At 32.7% G+C, this 9,465-nt stretch overlaps 1 long non-coding RNA gene across 1 annotated transcript; it reads right to left on the reverse strand.

Annotated features, from left to right (window-relative positions):
* Positions 1 to 491: 491 nt before the first annotated feature.
* Positions 492 to 6,784, reverse strand: LOC143047324 (uncharacterized). The gene is made up of 2 exons (XR_012969495.1): positions 6,661 to 6,784; positions 492 to 2,479 (listed from the first exon to the last, which is right to left on the reverse strand). It is a non-coding gene; the product is annotated as an uncharacterized LOC143047324 (long non-coding RNA).
* Between the last annotated feature and the right edge of the window lie 2,681 nt (positions 6,785 to 9,465).

Consider the following 9,465-nt stretch of genomic DNA (forward strand, 5'->3'; position numbering starts at 1 on the left):
TGATTTTTTTTGGAATAAAACTAAGCCCACTTTTGTAAGTAGCAAATACAAAAGTGCAGAAAGTGATTATTGGTATATCTGTGTATGAAATACTTTATGTTCAGTTTAGAAATATTGAAACAATCGTTTGAAAAGAAGAACTTTAAGGTGCATTTGGTGACATAACGACTACTTTAAAATGTTTCTGTTTGTTTTGTTCACGCATCGTTGTCAATATAATGGAATTTGATGCGAGTGTCATACACGTGAGAGGTTTAGCTACTATAAAACCAGGTTCAATGCTGCATTTTCTACAATGAAAAATGCATGTACCAAGTCAGGAATATGACAATTGTTATCCATTTGTTTGATGTAATCGAACTTTTGATTTTACCAATTGGTTAGGGACTTCTCGTTTTGAATTTTCTTAGGAGTTCAATGTTTTTGTGATTTTACTTGTTTGCTAATGGATTTAGTTTTCTGTTTTTATTTTATTCATAATGACGTATTCATAAAACTAAGACTAATTATGTTTTTAAATAAATGGTGTGTATACTATACAGTGATAAAATTCTAATCGACTACAAAGTAGCATTAAATTTAAATGATACATGAAGATTTGTCATACAAATGAAACAATTAAAACCATATCATATCAAAATTTACCAAAAGAGACAAACTTTTATAAGCATTGAATTGGAAATTCAAAATTGATAAAAGCATAAAAAACAACAGATTGAATAATCGCACAAAAGTAATTACACTAAGACATGTAAGATGTAAGAGCATTTGAAGTATGATTGTTCACTTGAATGTAACATTGAAGAGAAAAGCATGTCCACTTTCGTTTGCAACTAGCATCCGGTTATTTTCTCGATTGTAATGTAAAACTTGAGGACGATCAAGTCCATCTGCAGACGATAATATGACTTTGCTATGTTTTCCGTCTGGCGAGATAACAACAACATTTGAAAATTTGTTTCCGACTACGTAAATGTTCCCGTTTTGATCCAAAGAGATACCGAGAGGAAAAGACAAAATACTTTCATCTTTAAATGTCCACCTGACGTGTCCCTCCAGATCGCTGCATGTCACGGTGTTCCTCGATTTATTTGTGAAGTAAAGATTGTTGTTGAAAACAGCTATATAGGCACATCCAGACATTGGCTCCTTAACTACTTTACACATTGATCCATCTTTGATATTTACACGCATCAATCCGTTCTTTCTTGCACAAAAATACAGCCAACCATCACTAACTGCTATCCCATCATTTGGTATATCAACTTTCATAATTTTCTTAGTTTTATGCGATAGGTGGTCCCTAAGAATGATTCTTCCACCTTTGTAGCCAGTGGATATTGCAAGTAAACTTCCGTCTATCTGTTCTACATCAAATGTTTGCCATTGGTAATCGCTTTTGCCCAAGAATGCTCCGCCAGTTGTAAGCACACTAATCTTCTTGTCTTCATAACTCGAAAAAAACATCTTACCATCTGAAAACATGGAACACCCAGTTATGTTATTGCCTCTTGTATTAACAGTTTTCCTTAATTCAAGTTTAATTTTGTCTAAAGATAAAGTCGACGGTGCCATAACCAGGGTCTGTGCTTGTTTGTGTTTTCTCCTCCCAATATTCATGCCACTTGATTTGGACTCGACAACAATATTGCCAAACTTTGTTAAACTGGTTTGAAAATTCTGAACGCCAGAGCTTATCTTCCAAGACAAAGTAGAAAGATTTAAATCTTTGTTCTTCACTAATCTTTGAATGAATTCATCCTTTTCTTCTACATCATGCTCTATGTGTTTAAGGACCAAGAATGCCTGAAGGTCTGACGCATGTTGTTTTATGCTCGCCATGTCATGTTGGTATTCAGTGACATCCTTTTCCGTTTGTTGTACTGATGTTAACACTTTCTGTATTCGTTTGCTCTCAGATTCCTCTGTTTTGATCAATTCACTCAAAATAATTTCTTGGAGTTTGTCAAGATAGCTCACAATCTTTGTTTTTGTCATTTTTATTTCGGACTCGACTTTTTTTCTTGCTTCCTTTATTGCGACCAGATTGCCTTCACGGTCTCTTAGAATCTTTTTAACATTTTCTGAAATTTCTGCCAAGGCATGTTCGATATCTAAGAATGCATTTGATGATTTAACATCTTTGACGACATCGTCAATATCAACAAATTCTTTGCACTCGTTGTGGGTCTCTACAATACACTTTTTACAGCACGGACAACCATGTTGATTACAATATATATGAATTTTTTCAGTGTGGTCTTTGCATGTTTGTGATATTCCTAGAAGTGTTGATGGCAATTTCTTGTAATCATCGATAGCAATTGTATTATGTCCCCTTGTTGCCTTTGAGATGCTATGATGTTCACTACACTCATTACATAGACCTTCATCACATTCGGAACACCAAAATATTGACTGTTTAGTTATATGGCGAAAGTCACACGTGCCACATATTGTCCAATTAGTTGCCATTACCCTGAAATAAATTAATTTTGATTATCGAATAAGTTATGCAATGTGATAGTTTATGAACAATTTTAAATACTACTGAGATGATATATACATGGCGCAACCAGATGCTCCGCAGGACGCAGCTTTATACGACCACAGAGTTCGAACCCTGAACAGTTGGGGCAATTATGGACACAACAGTCAAGCTTTATACAGCTCTGAATTTGGATTGTGATTAAATAGTTGACACAAGATAGGTTTCTGACACAGAATGAATGTGGTCTAAGAACTTAAACTTAAAAACTTCAAAATTTTAAATTGGACATTTACTATGGTCCAATATCAAAAATCTAAATACATGATTAGATTCAGCATATATCAAAGAACCCCATATGTTAAATAATTTTTGTTCAAATCAAACAAACTTTAATTTTACCCCGATTTGGACCAACTTGAAAACTGGGCCTATAATCATTCATCTAAATACATGTTTAGATTCAGCATATCAAAGAACCCTAAGGATTCAATTTTTGTTGATATCAAACGAAGTTTAATTTTGAACCACGATTTGGACCAACTTGAAATCTGGCCCCATGAGCAAAAATCTTAATACATGTTTAGATTCAGCATAACAAAGAACTCCAAGGATTCAATTTTTGTTAAAATCAAACAAAGTTTAATTTTGAACCCCGATTTGGACCAACTTGAAAACTGTGCATGTAATAAAAAATCGAAGTACATGTTTAGATTCAGCATATCAAAGAACCCCAAGAATTCAATTTTTGTTGAAATCAAACAAAGTTTAATTTTGGACCCCAATTTGGACCAACTTGAAAACTGGGCCCATAATAAAAAAAAATCTTGTACATGTTTAGATTCAGAATATCAAAGAACCCCAAGAATTAAATTTTTGTTAAAATCAAACTAAGTTTAATTTTGGACCCTTTGGACCTTAATGTAGACCAATTTGAAAACGAGCCAAAAATTAGGAATCTACATACACAGTAACGTTAGTTTCGGCATATCAAAGAACCCCAATTATAAAATTTTTGATGAAATCAAACAAAGTTAAATTTTTGACCCTTTGGGTCACTAATTCCTAAACTGTTGGGACCAAAACTCCAAAAATCAATCCTAACCTTCCTTTTATGGTCATAAACCTTGTCTTTAAATTTAATACATTTCTATTTACTTATACTAAAATTAGGGTGCAAAAACCTACAAAAATGCTTATTTGGGCCCCTTTTGGCCCCTTATTCCTAAACTGTTGGGACCAAAACTCCAAAAAACAATCCCAACCTTCCTTTTGGTTCCTGAACCTTGTGTTTGAATTTCATAGATTTCTATTTACTTATACTAAAGTAATTGTGCGAAAACCAAGAACAATGCTTATTTGGGCCCTTTTTTGGCCCCTTATTCCTAAATTGTCGGGATCAAAACTCCAAAAATCAATCCCAACCTTCCTTTTATGTTCAAAAACCTTGTGTTTAAATTTCATAATTTCTATTTACTCATACTAAAGTAATGGTGCGAAAACCAAGAAAAATGCTTATTTTGGGCCCCTTTTTGGCCCCTTATTCCTAAACGGTTGGGACCAAAACTCCAAAAAACAATCACAACCTTCCTTGGGTTCTTAAACCTTGTGTTTAAATTTCATAGATTTCTATTTACTTATACTAAAGTTATTGTGCGAAAACCAAGAAAAATGCTTATTTGGGCCCTTTTTTGGCCCCTAATTCCTAAACTGTTGGGATCAAAACTCCAAAAATCAATCCCAACCTTCCTTTTGTGTTCATAAACCTTGTGTTTAAATTTCATAGATTTCTATTTACTTATACTAATGTTATTGTGCGAAAACAAATGTGTCTTCGGACGACGACGACGACGACGCCAATGTCATACCAATATACGACCGCAAAAATTTTTCGTATAAAAACTAACCGAATGTACTTGAATGAAAAGCCAAAACATCTACATACTCGTAATTTCGATCTGAAATCCGCTAGACGAACCGAATCATGCGCAGCATTTTTCATTTTGTCAAGTTTAAATCTTGATCCTAATTTTACTCGCCTATTGTAGACCGTCTTGTGTAGTTACTACTAAGGGTTCTGATACCTTTCCGGATTTCTGATCGGTATACATGTACCCTGTGTGAGCAAAAGAAGAGTGGATTTATTTGCCAAAAAAATTAACATAAAACACTTCATACTCTATTATTCAGAGTTCGTGTATTTTTGCCTAGGGCATATATCAAACATGCCAAACTCCTTTACTTTGGTACCATATAGTTTGATTTTAAAGGAGAAAAACAATAATAACATTGTTCCATAACGTTACTATTACTTAAGAAATGAATGTGAAGCATCGCACTTTCGTATTTTTAAAATACGTTTATCTATACTAAATATATATTACTTTTTTAATATATAAATGCTATTTTATGTCAACACCAAAGTGTTCACTACTGTGCTGGTGATACCCTCGAAAAGTAAACGTCTATCGGCAAAGAAATTGACCTTGTGTATGCATGGGATTATCATAGGTAAACGAGGGACGAAAGATACCAGAGGGACAGTCAAACTAATCAATCGAAAATAAACTGAAAACGCCATGGATAAAAATGAAAAGGACAAACAGACAAACAATGGTACACATGACACAACATAGAAAACTAAAGAATAAACATCACGAACCCCACCAAAAACTAGGGGTGATCTCAGGTGCTCCGGAAGGGTGTAAAATGTGTATAATTTAGCACAACACACGCGCGCTTCGTACACATTAAATATGAATGACGCTCAATAAAACAGTTGATAGGCCACATCAATTAAGAATTTGAAGATCATTAAAATCGAGAAAATTCATAGTCGATCATTTACCTCTTTCAGAAATCCCGAGTTCCTATCACTTCAATACCATGCCGAATATTTTGTTTTGAAAATTATACGGCACTTGTACATAAGTGGAGGCAAAGGTTCTAATTGACCTCATCTCTTTTTGCCAAAATAATAAAAAATAAATTTGTCATTTTCACTTTCAGTTGTTTGTTCCCTTCCCCGACTTAATATTCTAATATTGTATGCCACTGTGCAGCTAGGGTGCTTCTCAAATTAAATGAATTGGTAATTTCGGCAGTTAAATTGAAAATGAAAAATCATGGAAAAATGAATTTTAGATATTACCTATTTAGTAAGGCGTGTATTAGTGGTTATTTCATTTTCGTCATATTTTCCCCACCAGCTTTAAATTTGTATTGTTAACAAGTCATGGATTCCGTTGAAGAAAAACACAACTATATACATGCAGAAATGATCCTTCCCTAAATGAGTCCCTCATTTTTACTCTTTGTTTGACAAATTTATAACCAATAGTTTGTTGATCGGGACAAAACCTAGAAGTCCATTTTAAGTATAAAGAAGACAATTCACGTGACCTAAAAAAAATAAATCTTTCCCTGATTGATGGTTAATACTCATCATCTTAACCAGGACTGAAATTTTGTATTTGCGCCAGACGCGCATTTTGTCTACAGAAGACTCATCAGTGACGCTCGAATACAAAAACGTTAAAAATGCCAAATAAACTACTCAGTTGGACATGTTGGAGACCATCAAGGACCAAATTTTTCTCAACATTTTTTTTTATAATTGTGACCATATCAATGATAATTCATGTTTGACTCGTTCTTTTTTTATTGATTTCACGTGTCATGTAAATATACAAATTGTATGCTGTTTTATTTTTATTAAAATTAAGTACATGAAACGACAACAAGTGATTTAATGCACTTGGAACTGCGCTTCACGTAAAAAGGGATCGTCACTTGTTTTCAATTTGTAAATATGCATTCAGTTTTTTCCATGATAGTGATTTTCAAAAAATCGTTTAAACTATGGAAATGAGGACAGGAAATGACATGTTGAATAAATAATACGCACGTTATCTTTACACACCACACACATTGTCAAAACCATAATATGATAACTGTCATAAGACACTAAAAAACTTATTTAGATTTATAAATTCAATGTTTTCCCTATTTGAAATGAGGCGTAGAATAACAGATGCAGGTCTGTGTGCACTGACAATATATAATTGTGTACACTGTCCTATATAAATTCAGGTACGCACGGTGATTACATATTACGTTATACGGACTATTTGTGTAACTTTAACCAAATACCTTCCTTAAAATCGACTTACCTGTACAAAGACTAATATAAAGCTGTACCAATGTTACAATTACTATACTCTTAAAACATACACCGCGTTAATCAACGTTAATGTTTCATCAAAACATCCGCACTCATCACTACTGTGTAGGTCATCTATTTTTAAAGTGCTATCGGTAATAAACTACATAGTAGGAAGACGCGGTAAATTTAAAATCTTTCTTGTTGTTAAACGATCGGCATGAGTGATGCATTACCAGTACATGAACGCCAGGTCGATAGATGTTAACCAGTCAAGATAGATAGTATTGCAGATTATGTGATCCAAAGGAATTGACATAGATTTTATACCTGATTAAGGTAACGAAAATTTTGGTTTTTTGCCTATATTTGTTTTTTAATTGTCGATTATGAATTTCAGAAACAAATATATTTTTTAAACAGAAACTGATAAAAAGTCTGTTTCCGATAAAGCCTAAGACACAAAACAAAAAATTTAGTTTAAAACAAATTTTAAATCTATTTAAGAAGTGTTTGTCCAGATAAACAAACAAAACATGCCCCCTCCCCCACAAAATATGCTGCTCGGTACCTGATTTATTTGAAAGACTTTTCCTCATAAATATATGTCTTTGAAAGTAGAAAAGGTGAGAACTAATACTGATGATTCCAATACAAGATTTAGAAAAACAGAAGTAGTGTACATGTTTCGTAGTTGTATAAATATAATCTAATATTAATATTTAATTATCGGTTCAACTCGAATACTTACTCTTGTTTATAGCACATTTTCCTGATTTTTCTACTCTGTTTTTAAAGAAAAAAATGCTTATTTTTCCATCCCCCTTTTTACAATGAATTATTGAAATACAATTTAATCTTTACAATTATAATTTGTTTAATTGATAACATACCTAAATTTGAATGAATCAAGTATCTAAATGTGAGTGTTGTTTAGAATGTCAGTATTTTTTTTAACTGTTCTGTTATTACAGACGACAGATTGGTTAGAGCAATTTGAGAAATAATCTTATTATACGGAGTTTCGAAACCCTTCCAGAGCACTTGAGATCGCCAACGTTTTGGTTGGGGTCGTGATGTTCATTCTTTAGTTTCTATATTGTGTTTTCCATGTTTACTATACAGATGTTTGTCTGGTGTCCTTTTCTTTTCTTGTCCTTTTAATTATAATTCTGGTATCTATGATGAGTTTATTTACAACCACTGGGTCGATGCCACTGCTGCTGGAGTTTTAATTCATCAAGGGTATCACCAGCCCAGTAGTCAGCACTTCTGTGCCGACAAGAAATATCATTGATAAGGTCATATTTATAAATTAACTGTTTACAAAACTTTTGATTTTTCGAAATACTACGGTTACTGCTTACATGTATCAATAGCATACAATTATCAAGTTTTTACTTCTTTTGCTGAAATGTTTGAATACATTATATCTGAGTTGAAGTTACCTGTAAACAAAATGCAGTACTGATTGAAATTGTTTTCATGTGATGATACAATTGAAATTTATTAAGTTTTCATTACTGTAATATTGTTCTCTTCTTTATACCACTCATGACTTCCCTTTGTCGGTATTTTAAAAATTATCAGAATAATTGTTAAATGATATATGAAATGATCGACTATTTACTTTCACTGTTGGATTCTGGATCATTGAAATTTATTTGTGATCCTCAGTTTTTCATGAATTTATTTTCGGTTTCGTTTCAAAAATGTAGTTATATATATCTTTCAAAAATTTATTTTAGTTCTTGTTAGGAATTTAAACCCATATAACTTATTAATCGATAATAACTTATTTGCATATTGTAGTCAAGTATATATCTATTGACTTGCATGCATATTGAATTAAGCTTCAAGTTATGGCGGAATATACGTTAATAAAAGCAGAAAAAATAGACATACTTAAATCATCGAAACCACTGCAGTGTAGATTCCATGATACAGAAGAATACCAGATCTTCTGCAAAGATTGTAAGGATTTTATGTGTTTTAAATGTCTCGGACAGTTACATCAAAAATACGACCTGAGTCCATTGCAAGCTGCCGAAGAAGATATTCGTAAAGAAATGGAGGATCTGTTGTTTGGGAACAAATATACTGAACAACTTAATTCGTTCAGTGATAAAGTTTCGGATAAAGAGAAAGAACTAGTACAAGACGAGGAAAGTCTTAAACATGAAATAATCTCTTGTGTAAACAAAATGAAGAAAAACATCGATCTAGCGGAAGAGCGTCTATTGTCAATGTTATGTAATACATTTGAAAGCTTTCAAATATCTCTGCAAGAACGAAAAACAAACATCAATAATTTACAAACTGATATCGCCAATTTAGACGTTAATAAAATTCCCGAGTGTAGTTTGAGCCATATTATACATAGTTTGTCTGAAATTAAGTTATGTTCCTCTACGTATGACAAACTCATTAATCATCCAAAACCGGGTTTTCAACCAACGATGGAGTTTTCAATTGGAAATTTTATTCAAACGTCATGGAGAAAATGTGACTCTAGTGCATTAACATTATCCCCATTTTCGACTATATCAACACAAACAGATTTTTTCGAAGATTCAGATAATGAATGGTTTGATGCTGAAGACAGAGAGGAAGACGATGTAATAGAAAGATCATCGGATTAACTTGCAGATGAATATCCGATCAAGTTCCAAACAAACCAAGATTTAAAACTTATTTCAAAAATAGTTCCAATATCTGAAAAAAACGCATGGATTATTTCAAACAGGAAGTTGCTCAAAATTGTCGATCACTCCTTGCAAGAAGATGTGTATGAAAAGAATGTTGATGATATTGT

This window comes from Mytilus galloprovincialis, chromosome 10, assembly GCF_965363235.1.
Source record: "Mytilus galloprovincialis chromosome 10, xbMytGall1.hap1.1, whole genome shotgun sequence".
Classification (NCBI taxonomy): Eukaryota; Metazoa; Mollusca; class Bivalvia; order Mytilida; family Mytilidae; genus Mytilus; species Mytilus galloprovincialis.